The sequence below is a fragment of the Mustela nivalis genome (genome assembly GCF_964662115.1).
Source record: "Mustela nivalis genome assembly, chromosome: 6".
In the NCBI taxonomy this organism is placed as follows: domain Eukaryota; kingdom Metazoa; phylum Chordata; class Mammalia; order Carnivora; family Mustelidae; genus Mustela; species Mustela nivalis.
The window spans coordinates 112,396,935-112,419,889 of record NC_139025.1 but is presented as its reverse complement, the minus strand read 5'-3'; the positions used below and the strand labels follow the sequence as shown (position 1 = coordinate 112,419,889).

The 22,955-nt window shown below is 44.9% G+C and overlaps 1 protein-coding gene and 1 long non-coding RNA gene across 3 annotated transcripts in view; one reads left to right on the top strand and one right to left on the bottom strand.

Moving 5' to 3' along the window:
* Positions 1-22,955, top strand: part of THSD4 (thrombospondin type 1 domain containing 4) — a 556,226-nt gene that overhangs the window by 304,423 nt on the left and 228,848 nt on the right. The gene's annotated exons all lie outside the window — the stretch shown is intronic.
* Positions 21,644-22,834, bottom strand: LOC309866279. Its single transcript, XR_014312541.1, has 2 exons — positions 21,935-22,834; positions 21,644-21,894 (listed from the first exon to the last, which is right to left on the bottom strand). It is a non-coding gene; the product is annotated as an uncharacterized lncRNA (long non-coding RNA).

Below are 22,955 nucleotides of genomic sequence, written 5' to 3'. Positions count from 1 at the left end.
GGCATATGTTTCCCTTTCAGGGCCTAGGAGGCAGTGTATGTGTCTGGTGAAGGGCTGGTAGAGAGACTTCCATTGAATTTCCACTTAATGGCCCACGCACCTTCCAAAGTATTGATACAGCTGACCTGGCTAAGGCCCATGACGGCTGAGAGGAGGGAGGCCTGGGGCACGTAGACAATTTACTGCTTTTCAAGAAGAGGGAGAAGAAATGGTATGTGTGACCTAAGTCACAGTTCCCTCGAAAGGTAGAAGCTGCTAACAATTCAAGTTGACAGCCGCCAATAGCAACCCGGCCTTGCTTTCCACACCATAAACTTGAATCGTTGGGTTATTTTGGAGACTGTTATAATGGAGCACCGCCTCTCCTACTGCTTGGAGCAGTTCCAGCCCTACTGTGAAAATCTAGAGACAGGGATGGCCCATTAGCCAGCCTCTCCCAGAGCAGATGTCTGCCCCAAGAAAGGAATGGACCTTGGTCCGTTCTGATGGTCCCCAGTATCCAGTCCCTCCCAAATTGTAGCCTAAATGAAACCAAAAATACTAGAAAGTATAGTGTCTCTTTGTTAGAAATACGATATAGGAGAAAATGAAGCATTTTTTTCTTTGCTCAGGGGATCTGATACCCAACAAATCAAGTTGGACATGCCCAAGCTATTGGTTCAGGAAATCCGCAGACTGCAGAGATTGTAAAGGATTAAAATGAGGGGTAACATTATTATCATTGTAACAGAAAAGGATTTGGGTTTAGGAACCTCTCCTGTGGGCCATAGAGGAGAAGGTCTGACGCCTTATTTCACAAACACGTCTCACTACCCCCAGCGACTCTCCCACAACGCATCTCATCTCTCAGTGTTTCATGAGGTTTCACTTCAGAAAAAAAAAATGCGCATTTTGTTGAAGCCTCTGGGAGAGTCACTAGAGGGGCCGATGAGAACTTCAGGTTCTGGAAGGAAGCAGGACAGAGCCTTGTCTGTGTGTCCTCCAGAGGGGTTACTGGGGTTCACACTCCCATCTTCCCCGTAGCAGCCCACGTGCTGACTCCGCTTGGAGCAGAGGCTTCTCCTGTGGCAGGGGAGTGGATGACAGTTAATACCATTCTTCGGTTTCTGAAGTTACGGATCAGTTCAGAACAGCACTTGTCAGGTGTGAATCCGAGACGTTGGTTGGTTAAGCTGAACGGAGATAATTTTTTTTTTAAAGATTTTATTTATCTATTTGACAGACAGAGATCACAAGTAGGCAGAGAGGCAGGCAGAGAGATAGAGGGGAAATAGGCTCCCTGCTGAGCAGAGAGTGGGGCTCGATCCCAGGAGTCTGGGCTCATGACCTGAGCAAAGGCAGAGGCTTTAACCCACTGAGCCACCCAGACGCCCCTGAACTGAGATAATTTAGGAATGTGTAGTGATACCTTTGTCTTCCTAATGTTACTTCTGGTATAAAAAATAAGTTTTTCCTATTAAAAATTGACTGTGTACAAAAAAAAAAAAGTGTTGGGATGAAGTATTATATGAATTGGGATTAGAATCAGCCGCCTGAACAGAAGACTCAGAATAACCATGGTATAATCCCAAAAAGATTTTCTTTTTTTCCCCTTTTTTTCTTTCCTACTTCAAAGCAGTCTGGGTGTAGGCAGTGAGGATCCTAAGTTCCTCTGGCTTTTTTGTTCTATGACCCTGGGGATTCAGCTTTCATTCAGGCTGCCTCAGGGTCCAAGGTGGCTGCCGGAACTTCTGTTGACAGACTTGCATTCCAGGCAGTGGATGAAGGAAGGGAAGGGAAGAAAAGTTTACTACTGCCTGCTCCTCCTTAAAGAACATGCCCAGAAACTCATCCTACAACTTCTGCTGACAACTCCTACTGGACACCCCTAGCAGCAAGAGAGGGTAGAAGCTGTAGCCATTTAGTTGGGGCACCCTGATGCATGAAATAAAACTGGGGTTCTGTCCTAAGGGATAAATGGAAGGATAAGGGGAGGGAAGTGACCCAGAAGCACCAGCAATACTGGAGAAAGGAAAAGACCGTGCCGTGACTCCCACCCCCTTTCCACTTGGGGTATAGCAACCCAAAATGAGAGAAACCACTCCTGGAGCATTTGCTGGAAGCTTTGTGGCCTGAGCAGGGTGACAAATTAATTGTCTTCCAATAAGGAGAAGAGAAGGGAGTATGGCTATATGATGAAAGCATGTACGTCCATGAAATTTGCATATCCATGTAAATAATATATGAACTCGCATATTTAAATCCATTTTATAGGGCATACTACATTGTTTCCTTGTTCAAGGAGTCCTGTATACAGAGATCAAGTTGAATCTCTTTGGACTGAAATTCCCTGGTGAGGAGCCGTACTCACCGCACTGGGTTGGAAGGTCTTCCGGTCTCTGCAGTCTTTTGCAGTGTTTTCTTCCTGTTCATCAGCATGTGCTGATCAGTTGTTGACTAAAACCATGGGGCTGGAAAGATTGCTCATTTGTTGGATAGGCATAATGGGTTTTGAGCGCCCTTGTCCAAAAAAAAAAAAAAAGGAAAGGTTTCAATGCCCTGAGAAGTAGAATCTAGAAGATTGCTTCAGGATTAGCCACTGGATGTTCTGCATGGGTGGAATGCATAGTAAAAGCCAATGGAAATGTCAACGTGAGGAATTAAACATATTTGAGTTTAAATTATATTTGAAAGAAACTCGGGGGGCATGTGGGGGGTCCAGTCGGTTAAGCATCTGACTCTTGACTTCAGCTCAGGTCATGATCTCACAGTCATGAGATCGAGCCCTGTGTCGGGCTCCCCACCGGACGTGGAGCCTGCTTACGGTCCTCTTCCTCTGCCCCTCCCCCAGCTTTCGCTTGCACGCATGCTATCCCTTTCTCTAAAATAAATATATAAATACATAAATGAACAAAATTAAAAAAAAAAACAAACTCAGTTCTTCACCAGGAAAGAGTGGGTGTAGGCTGATTTTATAATGAGTTAGGCACTCAGCCTAACTGGGAACAGCACGGAGCCAGCATGGGTGGGTGACAGATATCTAATACTCACTCAAATTTAATAATTAAGTAGTTTTTAATAGATAGAAATTCTGCTGGTGGATTATATTACTGAGAACAATATTAAATTTTGTAACACTCTCTAATCAGAAAGAATCCAGGGGAATAATCCGTATAGCATTGTAATTTATCATGCTTTAAGAGGCGAACAACTCATTCTTCTTGAGAAAGCTGATTATTTCTCACCTAATTAAAATGCCAACATTTTAGGGTCCATTGCAAGTTGAGACCCACAAAATTCCTTCTGTGAACAGGTGCCTTCAATGTATTTTAGAATATTTAAAATTTTTTCATCCCAGCCATGCTCTTATGTTGATGATATCTTACTGATAGTCGTGAGGAATCAGTATTTTCTGCTTGGGGATCAGAGAGTTTCTCACTCTCTCTATCTTTTAATTCCATGACTGCCTCTCTTAATGTTCGTGCTCCTTTAGGCTCTTTCTAGAATCATTACTTCCTCTCATTCCCATGACCACTGACCTCCCCCCTTTCTGGTTCAGGTGCCGTCTCTGCTTTCTAGACATTGCAGTGGCCACCATGAGCGCTCCCTTTGCCCCAGGTTCCCACCTTCTCCATCAATCCTGTTCCCGGCAGCCAGGTTAATCTCATGACATGACTGGTTCATTTCATGACCAAGTTCAACAACATTCATTAGTACTGAAGCCATGACAGATGAAGTGCTGTAGGTTGGTATTGACCAAACAGACCATACCTTTTCCACCTTGTTTCTCATTATTTCCAAATACAAACTCTTTGGTCTGATCATAATTCTTGGTGCCCAGAGTTGGTTGTCCCCTCCTTGCAGCCTGGCTCTCTGCATGGAGCAGTGGTTTCTCTAGCACTGAGTCTTCAGAGCACATTGTGTCCCTGATATTTTTCTGCCATGTCACCTAGGATACCATATACAACATTTCCTGTATCTTTACCTACTAGGCAATTTGAGGGCCAGGTGCTCTATGTCTTAGGTGACTAGCACAACTCTTCCTTTATAATAGTAAAATTGTTAGTGGTGATGAGTCGGTGTGAGAACCAAAATCACCAAAGCTGTGGATGGTTCCTTCTTTTTGTTTTCCCGTTTTCTGTTGTTGCTTTGTTTTTTATTTTGAAGAGCTAGGAAGAGAGAAAAAGCAATGAACATGCATTGAGTACTTTCAGTGTACCAAAAACTTTCTATTTTGATTATTCTGTACAAACTCGGGAGGTAAACGTTGGTTTCCTTATTTTGCAAAGAGAGAAGCTGGGACTCACACGGAAGAGCTTCTGTTACTAAAGGTCATGCAGCTAGTACATGGCAGAGGCTGGGTTTGCCCAAAGTGGATTGGTCTGGCTTCCTGTATGCTGTTCATTGTCACTGTCATCTCTCCCCCCAACCCCCCACCGTTCTCTCTTCTGTGCTGTCTTTTCCAGTCCCGCCAACATGAGCTGTTGGCTGCCTTCATACCAGGGAATGCCAAGGTCATTATCAGCCATCTTTGGAGAGGGCATTTCAGTGCAGCAAGGGAATTTCATGACTGAGCTGATATAACAATCCAGTGTCCAATGGCCTAACTCCCTAACTCTTGTGAGTCTCTTGAATAGCTGGTAGTTAAAGGCAGATTTGAATTAAAGACGCAAACAACCCTTTCCAGTCTGGCACCTTGCAAACCTCCAAGATCCTTTTTGTGTTGGTGTCATGGACTCATCTTTGTGGCTTCCCTTCCTGTCTCTGCCACCTCTGTTTAACTCGTGTTACATAATTTCTGCCACCAAAGAAGGAACAGATCATGCAGAGAACACACCTATTTAACTGTGTTTAAGATCTGCCCAGGAATGTGGAACATGTTTAAATATAAAACCGAGAATGAGGCCTTTGACATTGATTGATTTTAGGAATAAAGTAGAACTAATCCACGATACCGATCTCAGAGAGAAATATTTTCATAAAATTCCAGAACATTTGTGGGAACTGGACCTTAATTAGAGCCCCATTGTACAGGGATAAATAGCGTGATCGTTAGAGTTGATATAGTTACTGAAAGGAATGGTGCATAATCAGGGCAAGTCTGTGCGTTTAGTCTGGAGATGTTTAGAGGTGCTTGTATAGAACACGGGTCAGTTCAGAAGGCATTTAAAAATACATTTCAACATTTTTATGTGCTATTGAAATTAACTAGGAACACGGAAGTTCATGAAAATTAGGGTGGGGAAATGAGTGAAAATAATAGGTTGTGTTTCTTTGTGAATTTCTGTGGAGGAAAACAGCTTGAGGTCATCATGGATCACAGACACACAGGAACACACCATCTTATCCAAAAGCAAGTACAGAGGACTGAACAATTAAAAAAACCTTTTTAAAATCTTCCAGCTTGAAATTAACTGTGTACAATAATAATGTATCAAGTTTTACACTTCACAAGTTAGAGGAATGAAGGAATTTTGAAAGAGGGTAGGAAAGGACAAATATAATTAAAGCATTGGAAAATAAAACGTAAGAAGACCCGAAACAGTAGACTAGAAGAATGATGGATTAGATCATGATATATATATATATATATATATATATTTTTTTTTTTTTTTTTTTAAGATTTTTACTTATTTGACTGAGAAAGAAATCACAAGTAGGCAGAGAGGCAGGCAGAGAGAGAGAGAGGAGGAAGCAGGCTTCCCGCGGAGCAGAGAGCCCGACATGGGGCTCGATCCCAGGACCCTAGGATCATGACCTGAGCCGAAGGCAGAGGCTTAACCCACTGAGCCACCCAGGCGCCCCTATTATATACGTTTTATATTGAATAGTGGCAAGATGTTTTACGGAAGATAATTTCAGGTTCTTGTTCATCTTTAGACAGAAAAAGGCTAGAGAACATTTTACAGGAGAGGTGGAGAAAAAAGACAAATCATCTTATAAATAAGGTCTTTCCAGGGGCACCTGGATGGCTCGGTCATGAGTGTCTGCCTTTGGCTCAGGTCATGATCTCAGGGTCCTGGGATCAAGCTCCGTGTTAGGATCGAGCCTGCTTCTCCCCCTGCCCTCTGCCGCTCCGCCCCTTGTGCTCACTCTCTCTTTCTCTCTTTCTCTCAAATAAATGGGTAAAATCTTTAAAAAAAAAATAAATGAGGTCTTTCTGACAAATGGCCAAATATTGGAGTCCTCACTCCTGACATCATACGTGCTGTCCCTTCAGGCTCCTCTTAGCCGGGTGCCATGTCAGAAGTCTACTGTCCTACGTGGGGAATTTGTAGTCAAGTAAACGAACATGCTATATAATAATATATAGCTACATACAGTATAGATCATAATCTATACCGTATGCATTATAGGATAGATGGTGTATAGAAGTGAATCGATACAGTCTGAGTTGAGTGAATGTATGCAGTTCAGAAAAGTACAGGGTACAAGTACCACAGGAGATGTGAACAAACCCCCAGCATGCTGGGGAAGAATCTTCCCACAAGGGTGCGTCTCAGGTGTTGCTGAAAATGAAGGAACACTAAGCCAGGAGTCCATTTTCTGGGGGGCTCCAGTAGGTTACAGCGTCTGTGTGAGCGTACCAGGTTTGCGGAGGACCCTGGCTTCCCTCTTCACGGGACACCCTTTCCTTGGGGAGAAATCATCATGAAGTTGTGTCACTGATCGCAGAGAGTCCTAACACTCTCCTGTGGGGTGGGCGTTTATGGGAGTCAGACAGCTCCAAGCCCCACTCTCCACACTCGGAATGCCCCATCCCCACTCTCACCTGGCTGGCTCTGTCCCCACCCAGGCTTAGGTCACGTGTCCCCTTCCCTGGGAAGCTTTCCATGAGCTCCCATTTTGTTTCATTGTCACTCCGACAATATTTACCAAGTTTCTGCTCAGCCCCTGGCTTTGTGGATATGTAGGCGAACAAGAGAGGCGAGGTTATCTGCTTTTGCACATCCCCAGCTTACCTCCTTGTGGGGAAAACCAGACAAAAACCCAGTGAACACATGACATGGTTGTTCAGCTAGAGAAAAATGCCATGAAGCAGATAAAATAGGGCCATGATTCCCAAACTGTGTGCCTGGGTACCGTGGGGGACTATAGTAAAGTCACAGGATCCCACAGGAAATTTTAAAATTTTAGGGAAACACAGTATCTGTCAGAGCCTATGAAAACTGTTGTATGAAGTTGTTTGGACCTAACTACTTAATAAATGAAACTATCATATACTCCTTTCAGTCTAGGTTTACCATGAAAATATTTTCAGCCCGTTAAGAATGCCATAAGCCAATTCAGTTTGGAAACCATGGAAATAGGTTCCTGTGATGGTACTGGATGGAGGGTGGTGGGGGGACTTTGACTGCTGGGAGAGAAGCAGCCTGTCTGAGGAGGAGGTGTGGGGGGGGGGGGCGGTTTAGCATGAGACCTTGTGAAGATAAGTTAGGAAGACTGTTCCAGGCAGTGGGAACAGCATATGCAGAGGCAGCAGGAAATGTCCCAGTGTGTTTGAGGAATAGGTAGAAAGACAGGTGTTGCCGAAGCATAACAAATGCTGGGAGTGTGGTTGGAGATATGGTCGGGGGTTAGACAAGAGTCAGGTCAAGGCTCTCTAGACCACAGCCAGGACCTGAGGGTGTTTATGGCTCAGAGAGCATTTCCACCCTGACTCGGGTGCACACCACTCTTTACTATCCTCCCCAGCACCCCCTTGGCTCAGGCCTCACGACCTGGTCTTTCTATAGAACTACTTTGCCATGGGATGGTGAGGCCCACCCATTAGGAGGTTGGTCCCTACATGAAAATGAGGCCGATCCCTCCTTGTACTAGGAAGACCTCAAGCCAGTAGAGCTCCATTAGCCTGGCCGGGGGCCTGACTCAGGGACGCTCTACCTCCTGTCCATGCAAGGAGCTGCGGCAGCTCCCGGACTGTGGTGCATTTTCAGTCACTCTCTCTAGTGACCTCTAGCCTCCCTTTCCCCCGAATGCCACCCTTCAGGGTCACAGCCCATTGATTTGCTCCTAGGCCCTGAATTGAGAGTTCTGAGGGACAGATCACACAGTAAAGCCAAGAGAATCCCTGAATCTGCCAACCCTCCCATCTTTTTTAAACAGAGGAAAATCATACACAAAACAGGAAAATGGAATCTGTATGCTGTGACCATGAAAAACCAGTTCATACTGGCACTCACCATTGCAGACAGCCTGTGGGATCCAGTTACTCAGTCAGTTATGACTTTAGGGGGCATAAAGCATGGTCTCGGCTTAGGGAGGGAAGGGAGAGGTAGGAAAGAATGGTGAAAAATGGGGTGGAAAGTGAAGGCTTTCTGAATGGCAGAGCAAATCGTACGTTTCTGATTCAGCAAGGCCCCCGGAACTTGCCCTTGTTTGATGATGAGCAAGTCATGAAGAATTTCACCTTTCTTTATCTTGATGACTTGAGGGCAGGGATCCTAAGTCAGCAGTGCATCTGGAGGGGTAGCTCGGGGCCTGATGCTGGAGGAACCAAATGAGTGTATGAGTGCAGGATAATGGAAGCGGAGACAATTAAAGGTGAGGACGGTCACTGCTGTTGATCTGCGCAGAAGAATAGATGAAAGATACAAGGACTGCTTAATTAAGTCACGTGAACTCAGGAGCCCCAGTTTTGGAGGCGTAAACACCGAGGTCACATGTCCATCTTGCAAAGTGGGCAAATAATTGTAGAAGATGGAGAAAAGAAAAGTTTTAAAAAAATGGAGCCAGGAGTTCAAGCCCAAGTGCAAGGAGTTTGAGAATAACTTATGGTTTGGATTGGGTTTTTAAGTAAAGTTTGTTTTGGTTTTTGTTTTTTTTTTTTTTAAATCTGGACCAGTTGTAGACTTAGAGAAAAAACACAGTGACAGCAGAGAGAGCCTCTGGGCCCGCCTCAGGCAGTTCCAGCTCTGCCCCGATGGCAACCCCTCCCGTCACCCATTGCCAGGGTACATTTATCAACACTCAGAGGCCAATGTTGGCGCATCACTTTACCTAAGCTCTAGAGATCATTGATTTGGATCACCAGCTTTTCCATTACTGTCGCTTTTCTGTTCTGGGATCCACGGCAGCATCCCGCGTCACATTAGGTCCCCGTGCCCCTTAGCCTCCTCTGGTCTGTGGCATTTTCTCTGTCTTTTCTACTTCTCATGCCCTTGACAGTTCTGAGGAATATGGTCAGGTATGTTGAAGAAGAGCCCTCCAACTGGGTTGGTGTGAGATTTTCTCATGGTTGGACTGGGGTGACAGGTTGTGGGGAAGACGACCACAAAGTGAAGTGCCTCTCTCGTCACATCCCGTCAGGGGGCCAGTGATAGCCACGTGACACCACTGGGGATGTTAATCTTGATGAAATCTATTTGGCCACAGTTTTTGCCTTTACCCCAGCATGTTCCCCTCCTTCTGGGCAACCTCCCATCCTTCCAGGCTCACGTTAAGTGGTATAGAAGTTTTGTACAGAAGCTTCTTTCAGACGTCCTCAGACACCTCTTCCTTCATCCGGCTGAGACTCTGCTCCCGTGACTACCTGTCTTCTGCATGGGTGGCAGCAACAATCTGTCCTTTTTCAGAATTTGGTTATCTGTTCAGTATCAGGGAGTGAATAAAACAGACATACACTTACAAAAAGATGCTCTTGGGGCGCCTGGGTGGCTCAGTGGGTTAAAGCCTCTGCCTTTAGCTCAGGTCCTGGGATTGAGCCCCACATCGGGCTCTCTGCTCAGTGGGGAGCCTGCTTCCTCCTCTCTCTCTGCCTGCCTCTCCGCCTCCTTTTGATCTCTGTCTGTCAAATAAATAAAATCTTAAAAAAAAAAAAAGATGCTCTTAATGGTGCGGGGGAAGGAAACCAAAGAGCTGTAAGGCAGAAGTTGATCTAGAAGAGAAGAGAAAGATGAGAGGGAAATGCCAGCCAGAAGTCGACAGCCAAATCAAACAGGGGGCAGGGTTTGTGATTAAAATAGCAAAGGCAAAAAAATGGAAAAGCGGCGCACAGAAGCAAAAGCTTAAAAAATCAAAGCCTTCCAACCTTGAAATGAAATTTTGCAAAAGTAGAGGAAATTTAAGTGGTTCGAGTTTGTATGGGAACCGAAACATAGATGGAAAAATATGTTTCAAATAGGTAAGGCAAATTTTAATGAACAGCCAAATAACACAGTTACCTGATCTTACAAAAGGGAAGTACCACAATTTGGAAAGGGCAGGAAGCTTCTGGCAGCCCCAAAGTGATTAATAACGATCAGCTTGGGCTCAGTGACGAGGTCCAAGGAGGACTGTCCAGAGCGCTCGAGTTTGGGCCTGTTATTTTCTTTGTGTAAACAGAATCATTTTGTTCTGAGAGACAAACAACAAAGACATCTAATATCCATCTTCAAAAAAAGGTTAAGTTGGTTAAAGTGTTTTGGGGTATTTTTTTTTTGAGAAAAAAAAAAATAATGCCTGTGTTTTCTCAAGGTGGTTTATGCCCACAGAGTCTTACAGAATGTTTTCTTACACTCGGAAGAATGTATTAGGCGCCTTCTCTGCCCAGTGTCAGGACTTGGTCCCTGTGCAAGGTCTGTCATCTGTATGATCTACTTAGCATATACCCATTTTATTCCTGACTGCCATTTGCACATTCACTGGGTTAGGCTTTGGGAGCCAAATCTCTTCTGCAAGCAGGATCTGGGTTTTTGGCGTTTTTCCTTCTGTAACCTACAACATTCACCACGTCTCTGAGGACAGTACGTTACCCATCGGGATGGGTGGACCTGCTTGGCGCCTCTCCCCACACGCTCTGTTGAGGCCCAGAGTAAATACCGCTTGTTCTGATCCCTCACTCTTCCCCATGTTCGTGCAAGAGGAGCAGCCCATGAACTTGGAAGAACTAGGAAGTTTTTCTGGATGGGATGGCTGTACTCTCTAACTCCCTTGCTGGACAAGCCTCGTTTGTCCAGATCGTGGTCTCATCTGGCAGAAGGGCCAACACTGGGCATTCCTTCCCATACAAGAATGTCAACACGAGGTTATGAAAAATCGATGAAATCCACACAAAACAATATAACATTATAACAATATAACAACATTAAACCTGCAGGTTGCATGGAGGAAACAAAAGTCTCACTGTATCCCATCATCCCCATTATTTTTTAGTTTTCTCACTTCCACCACTGATGGTTTCTTGAAAAACAGGTTGTCTTTCTTGCCTGGAACAGACGCAGATCCCCCACCATGGCCAGATCTTTCTGCCAGCTTCATGGGGCTTGTGTTCTGGGCTCAGCCACCCTGGGAGGTGCGACCGATTGTGGGATAACTCATGTTGTCGGGACATCGGTTCCTTCACAAGTGACTGGTAACAGGAGGAATGATGTCGGTGTACCCCAGAAGTGAGATCGCTGCATCTGTGGGTTTTCCAAGGGCGGAAGAGCTGGAATCATGGAGGCAGAACTATAAACTTCTATAGGACCAAACAAAACCAAAACCAACCAAATCAAGAAACAACAACAACAAAAAAACCCCAAAACCCTTCAGGAGAGGGCTGCATTGGCAGGACCTTTTTGAGATCTGTTGAAAGCAGATTAAAAATGCATGTCTGTCTAGGGCTCCTCCAGAAGTAGACTTTCAGCCTGGCAGGGTTCAGGACCCCGGGAAGTTGTCCTTCCTCCTGTACCCTTCAGTGGCTGCCCTGGGGCTCACAGCTCTGCTTCCTCATCTTGGCCCAACACCCACAGGCCGGCACACCACTCTCTGCTCTTTGTACTTTTTTAATATCCCCTGAGGCCTACACTAGACTCTAGAATGCTAAACTTCCTGCTTGGAGTATTAAATTCTATCCCAGGAACCAATTCATTGTTTTTGCTGACTTCTGGTCCTAGACTTGCATAGGTTTTAATCAGTGGGTCCTTAGTTTTCCCATCAACTACTATTTTTAGGACACTCTGTGGCAGAACACGAGGATTTTCGGGAGCGCACATTGAAAACCTACCCTCAGCTGTTTGTTTTCCTTTCAGCCACACTGAGATTTCCCTCTGCTATGTTCTCAGCTGGGGACACTTTAGCTGAGAGTGTCCCTGCTCCCTTTGTTGTCCCAGAGTTTGAAAGGTGGGGGCTGGGGCATGTGGTCCTCAGCAGTTACCTCAATGAATTGCCCCTGCAGACTTGGTCTGCCTCCCACGAGACCCCAGACCCCATGAAGGCAAGGCTCACATCTTTGGTCTCAGCCTGGACTGAGCCCAGACTCAGCATTGTAATATAAACTTGAGTTGTATATAACTGGTGCCACAAAGCCAGATGCCCTCCCCAAATGCACTCCCCACGAAAGCAGGACCAGAGTTACATTGTAAGACTTTGAGAGAGAAACCCCAAGATGCTCCATCCAGCGTATTCTGACTCAGCCAAGCCGTGCCCCAATCCGATCTTCTAATAACTTGCGTTGGGCTCTACTCCTGAAAGAAGGAACGTCAAAGTCATTGCCACCAAAAAGTAAAATAAAAATGCGGCATACAGAAATGTCATTTGAAAATAACACTGGGACGAGAAGAGAGAGATAAGTATGTGACTGAGAAAGACATGTTATGTGAGTTGTGAACATTGCTCTGAGAGCGGGAGGACCACTTAATTATCCAGTGAAATGGGAACTGTCTAGACAAGTAATTCAGATAGCTCAGGCTGAAGCCAACCGTTCAGGAGTTTGTGCCAGAGCTCAACCTCAGTCCTGCCTACTGGAGTCTCAGGGCTTTGTTTTGCCCTGGGTTAAGCCACATGTCTGTTGGCTGTCAACTGTTAACAGTGAGTGGCTTACTATAAGAAGCTCAGGCTTAAAGGAACTCATCTTCTCTCTCGTGTCCAGTGTAGTCATGGGCAGATGAACTTGAGCCCAGCTTCCAGGAGTCATTCAACATGTAACCAACTGCTTTGCCCAAGTTCAGAGGGTCATGGTCACCCTGGCTAGCCCCTCCATGCCCAGCCCTGCTGCTCCTTGCCAATCCTCTGAAGGCACAAGTCACAGAACTGAAAATCAGAGGGTGTGCGTCTAACACCAGCTCAGCAAAGAGCCCACTAAGGACCCGGGGGAGGCCATTTGGCCTGTCTGCTTCCCACTTCCTCATCTGTGAGGTGAAGGGACTGGACTAGAACATTGCATTTTTTTTTCCTTCTGAATAGAGGTGCTATTACACCTTTTCATTGCATTGTAAAACACAGAAAAATAGCATGCATATGTAAAGTATTTTCACATATTAGAAAACAAATTAGGATCCTGCTTTGGTTCCTAACATATGAAACACTTCTCTGTTCATTGAAGGAAAACAGAGTGTATAATTTGTCATAGCTTCCTAAACTTTCACAACCATTTGGTTTCCAAAATGCTTTCCATCTCAAACATTTTAGAATTCTTTGAGTGGTGCTAGATTTAAAAAAAAGGGAGGGGATGTCTTTCAGAGAGAAAGAGAGGGGCGAGAGAGATAGCATGTCTGGGTACCAGGTTGCAGGCACCGTGGGCATAGTTTAATTATAGGAATATTGGGAGGTGGCCCTCCTTGGCTCCCTCGTGGTCTTCCATGTCTGTGCCAAGAATACGAGGCCATGACTGCTTTTTTACCTGAGCCATTCTTCAGGGTAGGTTTTCAGTGAGTAAACCTGAGAAGTGAGATAGACAGACCTCCAGAACAAAGAGCAGGCTTGCTTAGTGCTTGCTTTAAAAGCAGCACGTTCCCTAAGCTCAGGGTCCCTCAGTGGCAGTGCAAAGTCACTGTACATGCACCACGTGTCTGGACCCTTCTGCCTTGTCTTCCTGTGGGCTTGGGCCTGAGGCTCACGTCCACACTGCTTGCTGGGCTAGGAGGCATGACATCTTTTGTCTCCGACAGGATTCGCGTGTCTTCCACCAGCAAGAATTTAACTCATTAGCTTGAAAGTGGGATAGAGTCAACCCCCAGGCCAAACCATTATTCCGTGTTAGTTGAATGAGGGGATTGGGCAGCAAGGACACTTAGATTCCCAGAGGTTCAGCAAGATGCTTCACATGGCTGATGGGTGGCAGAGCTAGACATCAATTCCAGAAGTAACGTCTACAGGAAAAGTTTGGGTCTGTTAGAATTCCAACCCATATATGATATTGGCTGCTTTCACCACCTAGACAACACACCATACCCTGTAGTCCATAGAAACCACTTGATAGGAAATTAACTGAGAACTTCAAATGGATTCTTCATTAAGAAAAGTAGTTGGTATAAGAGAATGGTCGAGTTGCATTCTTCTAAAAAAAAAAGAAGAAAGAAAAGTAGTTGGTCCTGGTTCGGTGTGAGGTCTGAAGCTACTTTCCTCAGAAAGCTTACCATCTGGTACCTATTTGGAGAACTCATCTACCAAGCTACAGAACTGGTTTATTTAGATTAAATGAAAGCATTTAAATCTGGTTGTTGTGGTGTTTTATTGGCTTTGAAAAGCATTTTTTCTTCAGCAGGCCACAGTGCATAAATATTATGGATATTCTTAAAAATGAAATGAACACAGTAGGAGCCGCTCTAATACCTATTTTGGCAGAAGTAATAAGCTTCCCATGCTGGTGAGAAGAGAAGTTAAGGTAATAATCCTAGGAACATGTGGCACTGCTATCCTAGGGCAGGAAACTTTTTTTTCAAGACTTTATTTTTTTGGGGCGCCTGGATGACTCAGTTGGTTAAAGGTCTGCCTTCAGCTCAGGTCATGGTCCCGGGGTCCTGAGATCAAGCCCCGCATTGCTTCTCCCTCTCCCTCTGCTCCCCACCCCACCCCCACTTGTACTTTCCTTCTCTCTCTCTCAAAAAAAAAAAAAACTTAATTTTTTACAGTAGACTTAGAGTCACAACAATATGGAGAAGAAGGTACGGAGATTTCTCATATACCCCCCACCACCCATGTATGGCTTCCCCTACTGTTGACCTCCCCCATCTGCTATGTTTGTTACAACTGATAGATAGAGCTGCTCTGGCACATCATTATCACCCAAAGTCCAAAGCTGACGTTAGGCTTTGCTGCAAGAGACTTTCTACTGAGTAGTACCCATCGACAGAGAATGCGTGTGTTGAAGGAATACCCAGGGAGCTTGCTGAAGGTACTCTCAGCACTCAGTGATGGTAGACATTATGACCAGGTACTTGGTAAATGTTCTCCATACAGTTGTTCATCCCAGGCATTTATTCTGTAGCAATGACTGTGCGGCTGCTGCAAGGACAGACACCGGGAACAGCAGTGACCACGTCAGAGGTCTCTGTCTTCATGGAGCTTGTGTTCTAGAGGCAGACAGGGTGTCCGTGATGATAACTGCTCTGAAAAAAAGTTGAATAGGATAAAGCAGCTAGAGAGAGAGGGTGTGGGTGGGGCTCTGTGAGCTGTGGTCAGAGGGGGCCTTTGCCGTGAGATGCTATCACAGGAAGGGCTGGGGAGCAGGGGCAGGAAGGTGTGGGTGATACTGCCTGGGTTACGAACAGACATTAGAGTGATGTGAAAAAGAGCCAAGTTTCCTTGCAACCCAGCCTCGTGTTCTGACTTGGACCATGGTCTCTCTCTGGGCCCAACTCACCTGTGGCCTAGGGAGGATCCTCTGAGAGCGAGCAGAGCTTTTGTATTATGAATGGACACCTAGAGTGCTCGTCATTTACCACAGTTGGCCATCAGGGAAGCAGATATTTTTATTTTTATTTTTATTGGAACGGAATAAACATCTATCTTCCCACATGCCATGCTCTGATACCAGAGGAGGAGTGTAATTGTGCTTGGTGGTGTGATGACGTCCCATTTTGTCCTAAGGAGCAAGGGGAGGAGTGTGAGCGGGCATGAGAAGAAATTCAACATGGCAGCTAGGTCCAGTACAGCCAGTCAGGGGAAGAGGGGGCCAAATTCCGGGAAGCAAGAGAGATACGGAGGAAGGGAAAGAGAGTGGTGCTGGTTGTGGGTGGTTTGTGGAACTGGCCGCTGGGTTGACCACAGTGGGCATTTTCAGGGACATTTGGTATTGTGCCGAGGCCAGCCTCTTTCTCTCAGCTTTTGGCTTCGAGGACCGATGGAAGAGTAGTCCCTCCAATGCCCCTCTTAGCAGAAGATGGGAGGATGAGGAGACTCTTAGAAGGCCTGGGTCTTCTCATTGAGTTGAACCTCGCCCATTTTATTGGCATTTTCCCTTTCTCTCAGGGGAGTGAGACCTTTACTTTCATTGCAAATATTCAAGGATTTGTTCGTTCACTTTCACAGAGGAATTAAAACGTGGGAAAACCAAATCCTTACCCCACACCCTTTTCCTTCCCTCTCCCCACCCCTGCCACTGCTTTCATTTTGGCTTTTGCTTAATTTTGTAACATTAATTCTTTGATCCTTCCAGCCATAAATCATTTAAGTGACTTTGATTAAATAACCGCTTAACTTCCAAAATTCTTTGTATAATGATGGCATTTCTTGTCATATCCTATACAATTATAATGAGGTTTTACAAAGCAGGTTCAGATGCCAGTGCACCTGGACTCCTCCCGGCGCGCTGTGATTTAAGACAACTTATTTCACCTCTCGGGGCTTAGCCTTACCCGTTGATAAGAAAAGCTTACTATTTAATATACATCCCCCATGGAGACGGTGTCGGGAATTTTATTCACTTAGTGTTTATGAAGGATCTTTATGGGCGACCCCAGGGAGGCCGATACCCATGAATATTTCAATATGCAATAGGAAATCTGCCGTTCGGGCCATCCAGCCGATGTTCTATAATGAGCTGGGTTTTTTGGCTCCATGTTCCCTACTGAGACCTTCTTCTGGCTTCTCTGGAGACGGAATTTTGCTGTTTTCCCCGGTGGCTGAGAGACTAGGGGTGTGGCTGGACCAGCTGAACGCAGGGTAGATTTTCTGCCCAGCGTGTTCTTCCTTTGGTGTGGAGGTCCGGGTTCTGTCTGTGTAGCACAAGTGACGACTGACTGCTCATGTCTCTCTTTTTGAGGCTTAACGCCTATCTGTGAAAGGCAGGACCCCCCCCTGTCCAGTTCAGCAAACCTTCTAGCAAATTCCTCTTCATTTTACTGGCCCCATGGCTTTATTAGTAATACCGGTTGACTCCCACTGACACGTATGGCTTGCTGTGTGACAAAGGGTGAGCGATTTCGATTAGGCGGTGTTTTCCTGAAGTCCCTGCTCTTTCAGTAACTATTAAAGATGACAGTAAAACATATAGAACAGACATCGTTCAGGTATTCCCCCACTGCTTCTGAAATGATTATTTCTCTGCCAGAGCAAGAGACCCACGAAATGCGGGCATAAGGACAGGCAGCCACCAAAAGGTGGGTTTTTAAGTTTAAGCTACTATTTAACATGGGGTAAGGACTACTGGTAAATACTGATTTATCTTCCCTTTTATTTCCCTCGGGGCTTAATCTCCCAGCTCAGAACATTAAACAGTTGTTTATTATTCCACTGGTATTATAAAAACAATACTATAGTTCTTTTCCTTCTTTGCTTTGTTTTATAAGAAATTAAAAAAAAAAAATCCAGTATCCCAGCAGGACAGAGCAATGCCTATGTGTCAAGGGACACAGCCATTGTGGAACGCCTGGCCAGGGCTTCATTCTTTGCAGGGACCTGCCTTTTTCCTTGACCTGAGCCTAGATTCTTACCTGCGACAGTGCTGGAAGAGTTCAAGTCTAGGCTTTAGAGAGAGCCAAGAGGATTGGTGGGAAGTCATTGACACCCCACCAAGTAGCCACATGAGCCATCAAGAGCCATGTTGTATGATAAGAATGAAGTGATAGCTCTGTTCCATAGCTACTCTGTGGGATGGCTGAGAACCACTCTGGGGCTACCGAGCTCTTGAAATGTGGCTCTTGCAAAGTGGCTCATGCAACCGAGGAAGGAAGTTTTCCATTTTATTGCATTTTTGATCATTACAAAATGTGTAATGATGTGGCGCATCCCTGCGATATCAGCATAGATTTATAGTTTCCCAAGGGTTACTTAAGAATAGATCACCCCCACGACAAAAGTAAAACAAAAACCAAGAGTGGCTCTGCTATTATCTTGGACCCCTCTTTCCCCAGGTCCTGGGAAAGTCTGGCCCTCCCTTTATGGTTGAACTTTACCCCTTCTTCTCTTCTGTATTTCATCTTGCCTACTCCTTTTTTTTTTAAATTTAAAATAACACCTTTTTGAGATATAAGTCACGTACCATACAATTCACATATTCAATAGTTTATACTCTATTCACAGGGTTGTACAACTATCACCGCTATCAATTTGCTAGCGTTGTTAACCATGTATGGACGTGCCAGATTCTTCATCCATCATCATTTGCTGGTCTTTGGATTGTGTTCGTCTTTTGGCTGTTATGAGTACTGATGCTGCACGCACTGGTCTGTGAGTTTCTGTGTGAATGTTATGTGTTCGTGTCCCTGAGATTCGCACCTAGGAATAGAGTTGATGGTTCACAGGCTCGCTCTACTTTAACCTTTCATGGAACTGCTGGGCTCTTTTCCAGAGCTGCCATGCCATATCACATTCCCATCAGCATTGTGTGAGGGTTCTACATTCTCCACATCCTGACCAGCGCTTGTTACCATCTGTCTGTCGGACTGCAGTTGTGCCAGTGGGTGTGAGGTAGTGTCACTGGGGCTCTGATCTGAGAGCCCCTCACTCTTTGCCCCCACCCCCCATCCGTTCACATTCTGTGTGTGGGCCCCTCCCACAGGTAGCTCTGCCCCAGGGATGCTGTTTTGCAAGAAAAAGAGCAAGTTGCATTTTAGGTATTTCTTCTGAACGAACAGAGGTTACTTCTGTGACACAGTTACAAACAGAAACCTGAGGCAATAGCATGTAACCATTTGGGGCTCAGTAAAACATTGGATACATTTATACTTTCTCTGGGTCACATTCCTAGGCAGAGCTGCATTCCCTAGAATAGTCTCTGTGAGTAAAAGTGGTTCGAGCCGTCTTAACGGTGTGCTTTTAAAAATTCCCTGTCACAGGGGTGCCTGGGTGGCTCAGTCAGTTAAGCGGCTGCCTTTGGCTCAGGTCATGATCCCGGGGTCCTGGGATCGAGCCCCAAATTGGGCTCCCAGCTTGGCAGGGAGCCTGCTTCTCCCTCTCCCTCTGCCTGCTGCTCTGCCTACTTGTACTTTGTCAAATAAATAAATAAATAAAATCTTAAAAAAAAAAAATTCCTGTCACAAAAGTATCTCCCCAGGAGTCCTTTCTCAAGCAGACACAGAATACAGAATATTCTGAGATCACCGTCTAGTCGTCATGGTTTCGGGGATGCAGCAGCAGAAGAATCAAAATGTTAACACAGGGTGGAAACAGAAATAGAAAAATCCAGGCGTGGGAGGGCCCTGACGCCCAGGAGCCACGATTTGTCTGCAGGAGCCACAGGACCCTCAAGCTGCCTGAGTTCATGACTTCATGCATCTGTTTCTTTCTTCCTTTCTTTTCATTTTTTAAAGATTTTATGTATTTATTTATTTGAGAGGGAGACACTGAGAGAGAGTGTGAGAAAGGAAAAGGTCAGAGGGAGAAGCAGACTTCCCAATGAGATGGAAGCCCAGTGCAGGGCTTGATCCCAGAACTCAGGGATCATGACCTGAGCCAAAGGCAGTCACTTAACCTACTAAGCCATCCAGGCACCCCATCCATCAATTTCTTTAATAAATATGCGGTGCCTCGAGGTGCTGGACACAGCCCTGGAGACAGACCTGTGCGCCAAGTGGACCCGGTCTTCGTTTGCCCGGATGAGGCCAATGGTTGTCAGATTGGCCAGGGTTAGGAAGAACACAGTCATACTGCGGACAGAACCATGTGTTGCTTGCTTGCATGGTCTTTTCCTATGCTTGCCCCAGACAGCACAGCAGTGGGAGATATACCATCCCAGCATGACCAACCTATATATACTTTTTGTTTTTTTGTTTTTTATTGTCAAATAGCCATTATTTAATGTTTTTATTCCTTTCTGTGTGTATGTGTGTTTCTCTCAAACATTCTTTTTGAGTTAGGTATCATTTTTATAACCAACTTGTTTCTGGTATCTTAGAGATTAAGGGTTTGGTGAAAAACATTTCTATTGACAGTGTTCCCTATCTTCTGTGTTTAATTTCTAGTTGTCCTTTAGTGCACTGCTCAAATACAACCTTTTCCATAAAAGATCACCATCACTGTCAATCCTGATGGCTTCTGGAATGAATATTCCATTTTCCCCCTAAACTCCTATAGCACCATGCACTTGCCTTATAACCCTTCCTGTTTTGTAGAAGGAAGGTCCTTTATCTGTTGGCTTTCCTCACCAGTCAGTGAACATCTAAGAGTAAGGGTTTTTGTCTGAGGCTTACTTATATTTTCAGCCCCAATCACAGAAAGTCACAGCTAGCTGGTGATCAGTAAATGCTGAGTGAACAAATGAATGAATGAATGTAGAGGAGTGTGAAAAACAAAATAAAACAAAACAAAAAAACATCCCAAGAGCCCAGATTCTTTCTTCTAGCTAGGAGTAATTTGCCATGGAAATAGCAATGAGGGGTCAACTCTTGTGATCCTTGCTTATTATTTTATACTTTTAATGGGGAAAAATAGAAATGGATTTTCTTGTTGGAAAATTTATTTGAAAAACAACAAAAGCTAGATAGGGAAAGATGATAGGAAGTCAGTTATTAAAGACCTTGATGCCTAAGGCCATGCTAATATTTTATCCGGGGAAACAGAATCAATGTCTTACCCCACAGACATTCTGGCAGTATTATTTCTAGGGTAAGAAATGAGGCACCAAGTCTGGTTCATCATGGGCAAGCCCAGATATGAAAAGAATAAAGAATGGGTTGGACCCAGAACAGATCCAAGGGCCTGAAGCCACATGAACGGGCCAGAGTACAAGAACCTTTCAACTCTTGGTAGAAAAGCAAGACCATGCAAACCAGGTGGACAGGCAGGAAGGTGGGTTAAGGAAGGGATTTAGGATAAGCAGCAAGTCACATAAGAAAATAACATAAACTGTGATTGCAAGAAGCTCAAACCCATTATTTCAGAAAAAAGGAAAGCAGTCAGATCAAAGCAAAAAAATTGATCCAGTATCTAAGCTAAGACGAGGGAGTGATAATCATAATGTGAGTTGATGGGGAAGCAGGGTTGGGGAAGACGGAAAATATGGAGAATCTGGTGGTAGATCATCAGTACTGGAGGCTTTCCAAGGCGGTGGGATGAAGTCGAGGGCTTCCCCTCCTCTGTGTCTGTGGATGCTGTGTCATCCTTGGATGCTTTTAGCCCCCATTTTACTGTTATCTACAAATAGCAGAATTGTTTTGTGAATTTTATTAAGGAAGGCTATCATTTAAGTTTATAGACTGTCACAGCATTGTGACAGTCCTCACCTTGAATTTTTGAGATAGGTAGGAAAGTATTTTTAAAGCCATTTATGTGACAATGGACTTATGCCCAGAATATAAAGAACCCATAGCCAATAATAATAAGACTAGGGGCGCCTGGGTGGCTCAGTAGGTTAAGCCGCTGCCTTCGGCTCAGGTCATGATCTCAGGGTCTTGGGATCGAGTCCCGCATCGGGCTCTCTGCTCAGCAGGGAGCCTGCTTCCTCCTCTCTCTCTCTCTGCCTGCCTCTCTGCCTACTCGTGATCTCTGTCTGTCAAATAAATAAATAAAAATCTTAAAAAAAAAAATAATAATAATAAGACTAACAAACTGTTAAAATGGGCAAAAGGCTTAAATTGAAACTTAGTAAAAGGAGATACATAAATGGTTACTAATTACATCATTAGTAATCAGGAACATACAAGTTAAAACCTCCACGCAATGCCATGAATGCCACTCCACTGATGATACCAAGTGTTGGTGAGGAGAGAGACAGCAGTCTTCATACATTGCTAGTGGGTATGTAAAATGGCACAACCACTTGGAGAACTGATCCAGCAAATAGAGCTGTGATTAACACTCTTGTTCAAATCCTCTGTGTGTATGTGTGTGTGTGCACACACATGCCTACACACACATGCTTACACACACACACACACACACACACACCCAAGAGGACTTAAAATCAAAATACACATGCACACACACACACACATACACACAGAGGATTTGAACAAGAGTGTTAATCACAGCTCTATTCATAACAGACCCAAACAGAAAACACCCATCAATAGGTGAGTGGATAAACAAATCAGAGTATATTCACACAAGAGACACATTCAACAGAAAGAACCAAACTGTGATCCAAAAACATGGCTGAATCTCAAAACCATTATGTTGATCAAAAGAAGCCAGACACAGAAGAGCTGATCCACAGGGTTTGGTTTCTGTGAAGTTCTAAGACAGGTGGAACTAAGCTATGGTAACAGAAATTGGGAAGTGAATGCTTTTGTTTACAGAAATGGACTTGAAAGGGGCAGGAGGGAATTTCTCAGGTAATGGAAATGTTCTCTGCTTTGACTCGGGTGGTGGATACATGAGTATAAACATCTGTAATGTTTGCAAATGTTTGTCTGAACTCGGGGAACGGTACACTTAAGGCTGGTGCATTTGTGAAATTACACCTTTACAAAAGAAGAAAATTGGGTTTGGAGAAGTGAAGATACTTGCTTAAAGTTGGGCAGCAAATAAATGGCAGAGCCAGTCCTCGAACCCAGGCCAGCTGATGTCAGAGTTAGAGCCCCCTTGCCTATATCAGCTTCTCTGAGCATACACGGAAGAAGAAGAATCGTTGAGCACATCTGCAAGGGAGCAGAAAGAAGACTCCTTTGTACCAGGGGAAGGAAGGGCATTAGTCACTGAGGTCACATTTCTGTCCTGGGCACGAGCCCATTCCATCTGGCCACCTGCAGGAGTAATTAGGAAGGCTTGACAGATGCTGGAGCAGAGATAAGCATCACCATCCGGCCGGGATCCTGTCAGTAGAGAAGGTATTAAGGTTATTCTTTTGTGGGTATCCACCTTGGGTAGTCAATAATCAACCTATTACATTTGTAAGACCTTCCAGAAAACCGCCTGGG